Consider the following 11,740-nt stretch of genomic DNA (forward strand, 5'->3'; position numbering starts at 1 on the left):
CAGGCGGACGTAGACCAGACAAGAACATTGTCTTTAAGGTGGAAAATGTTGAGCTAAGACCTAAACAAAATGTCAGGTACTTGGGAGTAGACATAAACCAGAGAATGACTTTCACGTCACACGTAATGCGTGTGGCAGCTAAAGCAGAAAAGATGGCGGCAATGCTGGGGAGGCTAATGCCAAACGTAAAAGGACCATCACCTTCAAAGAGGAAGGTAATGGCAGAAGTAGTAAATTCGATTGTCATGTATGCGGCACCAATCTGGGGTCCTACTGCACTCGACATGTTGAAGTACCAAGAAAGATTGGTACAGGTTCAGAGAAAGACAGCTCTTCGCGTATGCTCGGCATACCGAACCGTTTCGGCGGATGCTGTCCAAGTAATAGCTGGGATGATTCCCATTGATCTCAGAATCCATGAGACAGTCAAGGTAAGAAATAGAACACACACCAAGCGCGAGGCGCGGGAATGGTCTATTAAAGAATGGCAGAACAGATGGAATGCAAGTTCCAAAGGCAGATGGACGCACCGTCTTATTCCAGATAGAAGACAGTGGATAGAAAGATAGAAGAATGCGGGTCAGGTAAATTTTTACTTGACACAATTTCTCTCAGGACACGGCGACTTCCGATGTTATTTGAGGAAAATGCATCGAGCAGAAAATGACAGATGCGTGTACTGCGGTGAGATGGACACTGCCGAGCACGTATTGTTCCAATGTGGAAAATGGGCTGGGATACGGCATAGGCTGGAACAGCTCGTCAATGAGAAAATCAATCCAGATAATCTGGTAGAGATTATGCTGAGAAGCAATAAAAATTGGAGAAAAGTGCAACGTTGCACTGAAGACATTTTGAAATTCAAAATGGAGGATGAAAAGACTGAGCAAATAAACAGCCCAGGAGACTCGTCAGAGGTGCTGACGAGTATTTAAAACAGGTGAAATCAGTCAACCATTGATTTGACCGACGCCAATCGCAGGAGGCGGGCGACGGCTTGGGTCAATGGCAATGGCTAAATGAAAAGAAGCGTCATAAGACGCAGGAGCTGAAGCTAGTGGAGGCGTAGAAACAGACAAGCCCGGCCCCCTGAAGACATGCCTAACGGCGATACCGGGGCTTCGGGTAGGTGAAGAACGGGGGAACCAATTCTACCTTAAGGTCGGGTTCCACGTCCAGGAGCGGGGTGGGGCTCCTGGGTAAGCAAAAAAAAGGTCAGGTCAGGTCAGGTCAGGTCAGGTCAGGTCAGGTCAGGTCAGGTCAGGTCAGGTCAGGTCAGGTCAGGTCCCCGTGTGGGGATTCGGTGTGTTCCCCCATCGGGCGCGTCCCCAGGTGGCGGATAGGGGAATGCCTCCCAGATATGGGTGGTAGGGGTGAAATCAAATAGCCCCCGCGGAGCAAAAACACACCATTTAAACCCAGAAAGCGTCTGTACCCAAATTGGGCGGCTTACCTGGTCGTCGTCAGACCCGGAGCGGGCGGACGGAGAAGTGCTGGCTGTAGCTCTAAAATGCAATCGGATTGGAACTTATAATGAGCGGCAAAGAACACAGGAAAGTTGTTACTGATCAGGGGGTAGGATCCCCAGATCCGGCAGGGGTGGAGTTGTTAGCGCGGGGCTCCCCCAGGTCGTCATCCAGCGACCGCGATGCAGTGCGGCTAGGGAACCAGGGCACACTGCAGGAAATAGCGACTGGAACGGTCAAGAAACGTGGGAAAGATGAAGGAAAACCGACTGGCACAACACTTGTGCATAGCCGACTTAACTTTATGGTAGGAAACATACAGAGAAGTAACTCTCTTAGTCACGCAGAAAAGAAAAGGAAGTATATGGATACTTCAGCGGAGAACCTCAATCCAGAGGATGGTGTATATATTAAGAAAGAATGCCCAGAAGTATTCGTACTGAAGGAGGAACTCAACCAGATTGTCAGACTGGTGAAAGAACTTGAGAAAAAAAACCGGAGAAATGTATAACCCAAAAAAAGAACTGGTTAATCTAGTTAGCAAACTTTCCCGAAGCGTTCAGGTTTTGAACAGAACTTCAATCCTGACATGGCTGGAAAACCATAGGTATGAACCCGTCGAAAAGATGACGATAGATGCGGATGTGCAAACAGACGCAGAGAGCAGCGGAGATGAAGTACAGACTAAGACACCAAAAGCTACGATGGTAGACTGCGCCACACAAATAGAAAATTGGAGTCAAAGAAGGCCCGAACTTACGACTTGGACGCAAGTAACAAATTTTAAGGAGTTTCAGGAAATATCAAAAAAGGAGTGGCCATCTAACATATATAGCAGCACGGAAATCAAAATCGGAAATCCTCTAGCGACAAAAGACAGCGTAGTAAAGGTGGTTTTTGTAGAACCAGAAGATACACAAATGACGCGAAGTATACAGTCACTATATAAAGATAGATATCCAGAACTTCTTGAAATCGAAGAAGATTATGGTACCCTGGAACAAGTTACAAAGATAGGAAATATGGAAAGCCGCCGAAAAGTTATCAAGATTCTTGCCACAAATCCTGAAGACTTGTGGGAAAAATTGAATAGGTTAAAAGAAAATACAGATAACGGGGAATGGATCGTTATGCACCATCTTACTTGGATGGATAATAAGCAGCTCCAGAAAGTTGTGGAAGCAGTTTTTCATGAAACCGAAACAAAGGTGGTAATATACACCAATCGAACAAAAGTGGAAAGCGAGGTAGAAAAAAAAACCAAAAAGTTAAAAGAATTCAAAACGTACGCGATTACCGTACAAGGAGAAGGAAAAGAATTTAAAGATATTATAAAAGAGGTAAGTGGCTGTTTGCAAACGGAGCCATCGGCAAAACAAATTAAAAGTATTCGCAGTACTAGGGAAGGGAAAGTACTTATAGTCCTAGAAAAAGACGATGATGCTAAAGAAAATATAAAAACTAAAATCCAAAACATAAGCAATTCAATTATTATTAAAGATGTTAGCAATAAAAAAAATAGTAAAAATCAAACGATACACATCAGAGGCTTATGCGAGGGCACAAACAAGATTGATATATCAAGCGTTCATTTAAAAAAAAACTCTAGAGTGCTTTGAAATTAAAAAACAATTGTTTTGTATGTCTATGATTAATTCGTGCATTTACTTGTCAAATTGAAAGATTTCATAACCTTACTTTTTGACAATTAAAAAATAACACATTTTCGTAAAAATATTTATTTATTAACTATAAAAACTGTTGGAAATGTCTTCCTTGTTGCTCAACACACATAACACAACGCCTTCGAACACTGTTTAACCCATTAGTCAGTTCAAGTGGATTTTCGTTAATTTCATTAATTTCTGTTGAATGCGTCGTCTTAATTCATCAATAGTTGGAATTGGTGTAACAAAAATTGAATTTTTAATGCGTGGCCAAAGATAAAAGTCGCAAGGCGTTAAATCACATGATCTTGGGGGATAATCATTTGCTGTATTCCTGCTAATTATTCTGTCATCAAAAAACGTTCTCAGAAAGTCTGAAGTTTCTGCTGTGCACTGCGCTGTTGCACCATCTTGTTGAAACAAACCATCTCGTAATTCTTCATCGTGAAGTTCTTCGATAAAAGGCGTAAGAATTTCTTCGCGATAACGTACTGCAGTTAGTGTTCCTGAAAACTACATCAAACTGTAGTTTTAGCTCTAACATTACGAAAAAACACTCAACCTTGAAACAAAATTGGACCGACAATTCTTCTTTTGCTGATAGCCGCCCAAACACCTATTTTTCTGGATGAAGAGGTTCTTCCACAGCTTCATGAAAATGTTCTGTTGTACGCGAGGTGGACGCAGTTCCACGAGACAAGCTCACATTTCAGTGAAAAGAGTTTTTAAATTCTTCATAGACGATAACCTCAGGAAAAGCTTCTCGAAATTCCTCCAGGCACGGTTGAATTGAATATTTCCAAACACCGTTCACTTTCTCTCCATTTCGGAAATAACTTTCCAACAAAAAGGCTTTTTGTTCACTGGTATACACCATGATTACAAATCAAGAAAACACGAAATTTAGTATTGAAAAATACTGTTTTTTTATTCGGTTTATTCGGTATATTCGGTCTATGTTCGGAAAACAGAAACAACAACCACGAAAATCACACAAAAACCAAGCTCGTTTTGGTAGAAACTGGCGGGAACGAAAAAATGTCAGGTTCTGGTTTAATAGGCAACCAACAATACAATGCCAAATTTGTACCATAGGCACTAGCTAAGAAATACGTAAAAAATTCAACGCATGCTGCGAGTTTTTTTTTTAATGAACGCCTGATAGAAACAGCAATAAAAGAAGCAATAGAGCCCAATGAAGAGACTTATATAAAAATAGGTGACCCTCGCCCTAATCGAGACAGGACCTTGGCAGTAACAGCTACAGTAGACCAGAGAACATCAGATAAAATAATAGAATCGCGTTACCTGCGGGTTGGTTTAGTAAAGTGCAGCGTAGAAAAACGGATAGACTTGAAAAGGTGTTTTAAATGTTGGGCTTTTGACCATGAGGCAGCTCAATGCGATGGAACAGATAGAAAGGATTTGTGCTTTAAATGCGGACAAAAAGGTCACGCATCCAAAACCTGTGAAAATGAAGAATATTGCCCTATTTGTGCTGTTCAAGGACATAAAACCGGAGGTGGCCGCTGCAAAGCTTTCAAGAAGGCACTTAGTTTAGCAAGGAGGGGCGAAAGACAACAATTATTCTAAATGGCTAACAAACAAATAAGATTTATGCAGCTTAATATGAATCGGTGCGCAGCTGCCCACGACTTGGCTAACAAAATAATGCAAGAAGAAAGAATAGACATCCTTCTTGGACAGGAGCCTAATAGTAAAAAAGCTCAAAGACTTATCTGTGATACGAACTGTGGTAGTTTTATTGTGATGGGAAATGAAGTGTCTTATAATAACCTGATCTGTGATAAAGATTATCTAGCGGCCGATCTACCATCGCTACGAATTGTGTCTACCTACTTTTCTCCTAATGGGAGCGAGGAAGACTTTATTCTGCTTCTGGAAAGCTTGGAGCAGCGAGTAAGGGAAGGTAATCTAGAAACGATTATCTCAGGGGATCTAAACGCAAAATCGCCGATCTTCGGATCGTCTGTTACTAACCGTAGGGGCATCCTTCTAGAGGAGTTTGTAGAGTCTAACAACCTTATAGTACTAAATAAAGGAGACGAGGCTACGTTTATTGGGCCCGGTGGAAGCTCCGTTATCGATGTGACGCTTGCGACTACAAAAGTTGGGGGAAGGATACGGGACTGGAGGGTTGATACTCAGGAAAACCTGTCCGACCACCAAACTATCAAATTTTCAATATGTGCTGAATTTTCCATGCCAAAAACATTATATGAAACCGGTGGATGGAAGATAACACCTAAATCCTGGGCCACAGTAGAGGCAATGGCAACCTTAACTCCAATGCTCAAAAAAGAAACTTGTACACCAACCGAAATGATCCAGCAAATTACTGAGTTTTGTAATAAATATTTACCTATGCGACAGAAAACGTCAAGGCGCCGTTCAGTTTTCTGGTGGACGAAAGAGATTTCTGAAACAAGAATCTGCTGTATGAAACTTAGAAGAAGATATCTTCGTCTAAGAAAAAAGCAACAACACACTGAAGAAGATTATAAAGAATACATAGGGGCCAAAAGAGCTTTAAAAACTCAAATAAAGAAACAAAAAGACAAATGCTGGAAGGAGCTTTGTGACAAGCTGGAAGGTGATATCTGGGGTAAGGCATACAAAATAGTTATGGGCAGACTAGGACTTAGGCCTCAAACAACGCTAAAAGATGAGCAAATTATAAGTCAAGTACAAAAACTTTTTCCCAATCACCCAACTAGGCGGTGGTCAATAGATGGTACTGAAGTTGTGCCAGTCCCAATAAGTACGCAGGAAATCCTAGAAGCAGCTAAATGTATTAAAACAAAAAAAGCACCAGGGTTGGATTACTTACTTCCGGAAGTAGTCAAGTTAGCTGCTAAAACATGCCCAGATGAGGTCGCAGTTGTGTTTAATTCCTGCCTAAATCGTGGCGAATTTCCGGAAATCTGGAAGTCAGCAAGGCTGGTACTTATAGAGAAGCCCAAGAAGTGTCCAAGCGATAGTCCTACATACAGACCAATATGTCTTCTAAACGTGTCCGGTAAACTCTTAGAAACAGTTATCAAACGCAGGCTGGAAAAAGAACTGCGAGAACGCGGTATTCCGCATGAACATCAATATGGCTTCAGAAGCGGCAAGTCGACAATAGATGCAATTACCAAGGTTTTAGAGGCACCTAATAGCATAGAGGAAAAAATATCTTATAAGAGGAAAAAATTCTGCTTACTTATACTTATACTTATACTTATACTTATTACTTACGTTGGACATTGAAAACGCGTTTAACTCAGCTCCGTGGGATGGTATAATAGCGGCCCTGGAACGCAGCGGTGTAAGTAGATACCTTAACATCATCATAAAATCCTACCTAACAGACAGGTATATAGAAACCGCAGAAAGAAAAAAGATACGTATGACCTGTGGTGTTCCACAGGGCTCGGTCCTCGGACCTACCTTGTGGAACCTCTTCTACGATCAAATTCTACGCCTGGACATGGAAGATGGAGTTTATACCGTTGCATATGCCGACGATCTTGCTGTCGTAGTGACAGATGTATGTGTGGATAGACTAAGAGATAAAGCGGAATATGCAATTCGAAATATAATAGATAAGCTACAGAATATGGGTATTAGACTGTGCTTACATAAGACCGAAATGATCCTGATGAGTGGACGACGAAAACTACGAGAACTGACGGTTAGAATTGGGGAGCTGGAAATCACAACAAAACCTAATCTTAACTATATGGGCATTGTATTGGATAAAGATATTACAATGAAGGCGCATGTAAACTATGTTAGTAAAAAGGCGGACAAAGTTATGGGAAAACTGTCTCGAGTGCTCCCGAACATAGGAGGCCCATCATTGTTAAAAAGAAAAGTGCTGACTTCAGTGGTAACCTCAATAATCTATTACGCAGTTCCTACTTGGTCAAAAGTGCTTAAATATAATGCTTATCTAGCTAAACTAGAAAGAATTACCAGACGCATGGCCCTTAGAATTACAATGGCTTATAGGACTTCACCAACTAAGGCTCTACTGGTTATCGCAGGAGTGCCGCCGGTACAATTGAAGGTGCAAGAACGCTGCAAAATATACCAAAAAAATGAAAAAGAGCAGGCTCAAAAAGAACTTTTACAAAAATGGCAGGAAAGTTGGAATACATACGAAGGATGGACAAAAGTTTTCATAAAAAATATAGAGCTGTGGATTAATAGGAAGGTAGTAGGCGTTGACCACCACGTGACACAGGCACTCACGGGCCATGGGGCCTTCGGGAGGTATCTACAAAGAATAAAAAAACAGGACCATGCTAGGTGCCAGTATTGCGACTGGGAAACCGATGACGCAAGACACACGATCTTCCAATGCGTTCGTTGGGAAAATGTTAGACTAGAAGCCGAAACACGCTGCGGTAGAATAATAAACGAGGAAACAATAAGCACTTTATTAACTGGAGAAGAAGACACAAGTGACGCTGTATTCAATATGATTAGAAGTATTATGAGAGAGAAAAACAAAGATGGAGTAAAAATAAACAAATAGAATAGAAGACTAGGCAAAGGCTAAAGTAGGCACTATCTGGGAAGAAATGCCGAAAGGCGATACCCCGGGTGGCGACTGCGGAAATAAACAGAGGAAATGGGGTTTTAGTGGGTTAGAATCCTACACTCCCCGGATCACTGGAACATCAAAGATCCGGGGGTTAGGCTATGAGCTTTCCCCAAAACCTCGTTAAAAAAAAAAAAGTCAGGTCAGGTCAGGTCAGGTCAGGTCAGGTCAGGTCAGGTCAGGTCAGGTCAGGTCAGGTCAGGTCAGGTCAGGTCCCCTCCCAACCCGTGTGAAGTTTGGCTGGTCTTCCATCGGGCGCCTCCCCAGGTGGCGGATAGGGGAAAGCCTCCCAGATATGGGTGGTACCGGGGAAATCAAATACCCGGGGCGGACCAAAACCAGTCAAGATCACACCGTAACTCCAGACGTGGTCTGGAAACGGGGGCCGCGCGGTTTCGGGGCTGCGAGGTTTAGAGAGCCTCTATAAAATTCTCTCTAATCAAAATAAGACAATCATGAGCGACGAATCAAGGAAGAAACTTACGGTGCAAGGGAGGGATACCCTAGTACCCGTCGGTGAGGGAGTGGTTGGACAGGCTCTCCCCGACGGTCAGCCAACGACTGTTCAGACACCTTCGGTGAGGAGTCAGGCCGAGGCGTCACCGAAAGCTACTGACTTCAAACGAGGAAGCAGGCAAACACTGTACGAGAAAATATCAAGAAGCCACATCTCTACAACGACGACGGAGGAAGTTAGCGGTCGCAGAGCCAGCACTGGACGAGAAGCATATATGGGTATTGGGAATAGCTCACAAAGCTTTGACGCTGGAGACAGGTTTCTACTGCTGGATGTTTCTGGATCTTGGAGCAGCCCGAAATCTACACAGGGGGAACTACCGAAAACTCCAAAAAGATCATTGAAGACAGAGAGCCCGAAGAAAGAAGAAGGAAGAAACTTGGGATACGACACCGTAAGTGTATTTAGCTCTCCAGAAGAGATTACAGATGAAAGGCAACCCAAGAGAAAACGCGAGGACACGCCTAAAAGCACCGCTCAGCAAGCGGGAACAAACGACGAATGGAAGAAATTATGCAAAGCTGTCGAGGCAACGCACCGAGAAATGGAGAGGCTTACAAGTGAAGTCTCAAAGAACCCAAACACCAAGAGAGAAATAAAGAAGTCCATAACAGTATTAAAAGGGCTCCTTCACCGGGTAACTGTTGATAACCTTGGTAAGCTGCTGAAAGATAACCAAACGGACACCTATGTGGGGGACGATATAAAATCTGAAAAGTCACTCCAAAGCAATGAAACAGGAACCCAGACTGAACCATCTATGGTTACCATCGGCACTCAAACGGAAGACGAACCATCTTGTGCATGTCAACGAGATATTGCCCTAATCAGAAGATGGGAAGACCAAAACACGGAAGAAATCAGACAAGCTATCGACCAACAAGTTACTGGGCCTGAACTAGAGAACTTATTCTCTCGTTCCTAGCCAGAAAAAGCATACACGACCACTAGTACAAAGAGTGGAAGCTTATTCTCTTCGAGTACCGACTCAGACTTGGTAATAATAGGGGATACAAAAGACCTGACAAACAAAAGCGTTTTCCGGAAAGTTGCAAGCAGGGTCCCACACCTCTTAGCCCTCGCTAAAGAGAACAAAATTAAGCCAGGGAAAGTCGTACATATCTCGTGCCAAAGTGAAATCCAGGTAGAGGGAGACGACTTAGAAAAGGAACATCTCGGGCAGAACAAGCGGTCCACATTTTTGGCAACTGTAGAAGAGTCAACTCCTAGCTATCTTGAAGCAGCGACTAATCTAAACAAAGCTTCCATGAAGGCCTCCTCCAAACTACTGGCTGTGGCGATCCTAGTGGACGACCCTAAATCAAGAGAAAACATCAGAAAGGCTTTAGAGTACTCTCTTAAAGACTTGAAGGCCACAATATACATTCCTGAAGACCCAACCAAGAATAGATCCTCCAGAAGAACCGCCAACCATGAACGAGTGGCTCAAGAAGGTATAATTCTCACAGCTAATGAGGGAAAAACCTACGCCGACCTTTTAAAAGAAGTCAAATCTGGGCTTTCCAAGTCTCAACAGGAAGACAATGTAATAGGGTGTCGTCTATCCAGTCTACAAAAGTAACGGCTGACGCACTGGTTCAAAGCAAGGAACTCCGAATCGGATTAACCCTCTGTCAAATCCGACCCTGGCAACCAGAAAACAAGTGTTTTAGATGCTGGGAGACAGGACATAGGGCGGACACCTGTAAAGGCCCTGACCGCTCAAAACTGTGTCTAAAGTGCGGCAAAAATGATCACAAAGCTGCCGAATGCAAAAATGAAATGTTCTGTCCAATTTGCAATGTTGCTGGACATCGTGCAAACGCAGGAAACTGCCCCCTTAGGAAAAAATCTAGCGGGCAGACTACTACTAATACAAAATGATCAGTTTTCTTCAGTTAAATGCGAACCGGAGCAGAAGAGCCCACGACATTCTGCACAAAACCGCCTCTGAGACCAACTCCGACATCGTTCTACTAAGTGAACCAAACCTGAAGGTTGTCGATAACCCAAGATACCTACACGACATTCGAAAAGATACCGCAATTAACATCCTTTCCAAGCATGTACAACTTAAATGCTCAGGGAGCGGGTCAGGGTTCACTTGGATCTCGACAAGTGTAGTCACCGTGTACAGTTGCTATATCTCCCCCAACTCTACAATCGGGGAGTTTATTAACGTGCTTGAGAGTCTAACCACCTCAATGCAAACGCAGTCAGACCCGGTAATCGTAACCGGAGACTTCAACGCCAAATCCACCGAATGGGGTATGCCATACAGTGATAGGCGAGGATCTCTCCTGGCCGATTGGATAGCACAGCACGACCTAACAGCGGTTAATAAACATGATGAGTACACCTTCCAAAGAGGACTAGCCCAATCTATTATTGACCTAACGCTAGTTCCAACTTATCTAGTTCATAAGTTGAGCAATTGGAGAACCCTTGATGCCGAATCGTTAAGCGACCATAAATATATTGCGTTTACGTGGGACGATAATGCGGGAACGACCTGCCAAACCTCAGGTTATACGGGCTGGAATCTAAAACGTTTAGACAAAGATAAGCTACTGTCCAAACTGAGAGAAGCAACCTGCGAATCAACACCAGCGAGTCTAAATAAGATCCTACAGAGAGCCTGCAACGCCGCTATGCCAAAAAAAAGATGTTTCCGAAATCGAAGACCCGTCTACTGGTGGAACGAAAAAATAGCCAACTTGCGGAAAAATGCTCTGAAGTTCCGTCGCACCATAACTCGACTCCGATCTAAAAGACAAGTCTCAGTGATGTTAATCGATGGAACTACTTCCAAACTCAAACAAGCACAGAAGATGCTACGAGACGAAATACAGAAAGCAAAATCTGAGAAATGGAAGGAGTTGTGTCTATCGCTCGAAGACGACCTTTGGGGAAACGGTTATCAGACAGTAATGAAAAGAACAGGCCAGGCTTGCCCTTTCAAGCTGCCGAGAGAGCAACTGAACAACATGGTAGCCATACTGTTTCCATTACACGCCGATGTTGACTGGATCAAAGAAAACTGCAAACCGATCCCTGATTTTACCCACGATGAGCTGCGGGATGCCGCCAGAAGACTCAAATCCGGCAAAGCACCAGGTCCAGATGGGGTCCCTGGAGAAATCATCAAGATCATGGTAGAAGAACGCCCGGATACGCTGCTTGAAATCTTTAACAGGTGCGCTAAAGACTCCACATTCCCGGACTGCTGGAAGATCGCACGTCTGATTCTCCTGCCAAAACCGGGCAAACTAAACAGAACAGCTAATGCATTCCGACCGATCTGCATCCTAGATGCGTCAGGAAAGCTATATGAGTACCTACTGTACAAGAGATTAGACGACGAAATTGAGCAACGCGGAGGGCTCTCACCGTTTCAGTTTGGTTTCAGAAAGGGCGTCTCAACCGTTCATGCGATTGATGAGGTTATACGGACAGCGGAACAGGAAAAGCTACCTTC

The 11,740-nt window shown here is 43.6% G+C and overlaps 1 long non-coding RNA gene across 1 annotated transcript; it reads right to left on the reverse strand.

Annotated features, from left to right (window-relative positions):
* Window positions 1–3,187: 3,187 nt before the first annotated feature.
* Window positions 3,188–9,769, reverse strand: LOC107398971 (uncharacterized). Its single transcript, XR_010333848.1, has 3 exons — window positions 5,985–9,769; window positions 3,696–5,929; window positions 3,188–3,646 (listed from the first exon to the last, which is right to left on the reverse strand). It is a non-coding gene; the product is annotated as an uncharacterized LOC107398971 (long non-coding RNA).
* Window positions 9,770–11,740: the final 1,971 nt, after the last annotated feature.

The sequence above is a fragment of the Tribolium castaneum genome, chromosome 4 (assembly GCF_031307605.1).
Source record: "Tribolium castaneum strain GA2 chromosome 4, icTriCast1.1, whole genome shotgun sequence".
NCBI lineage: Eukaryota > Metazoa > Arthropoda > Insecta > Coleoptera > Tenebrionidae > Tribolium > Tribolium castaneum.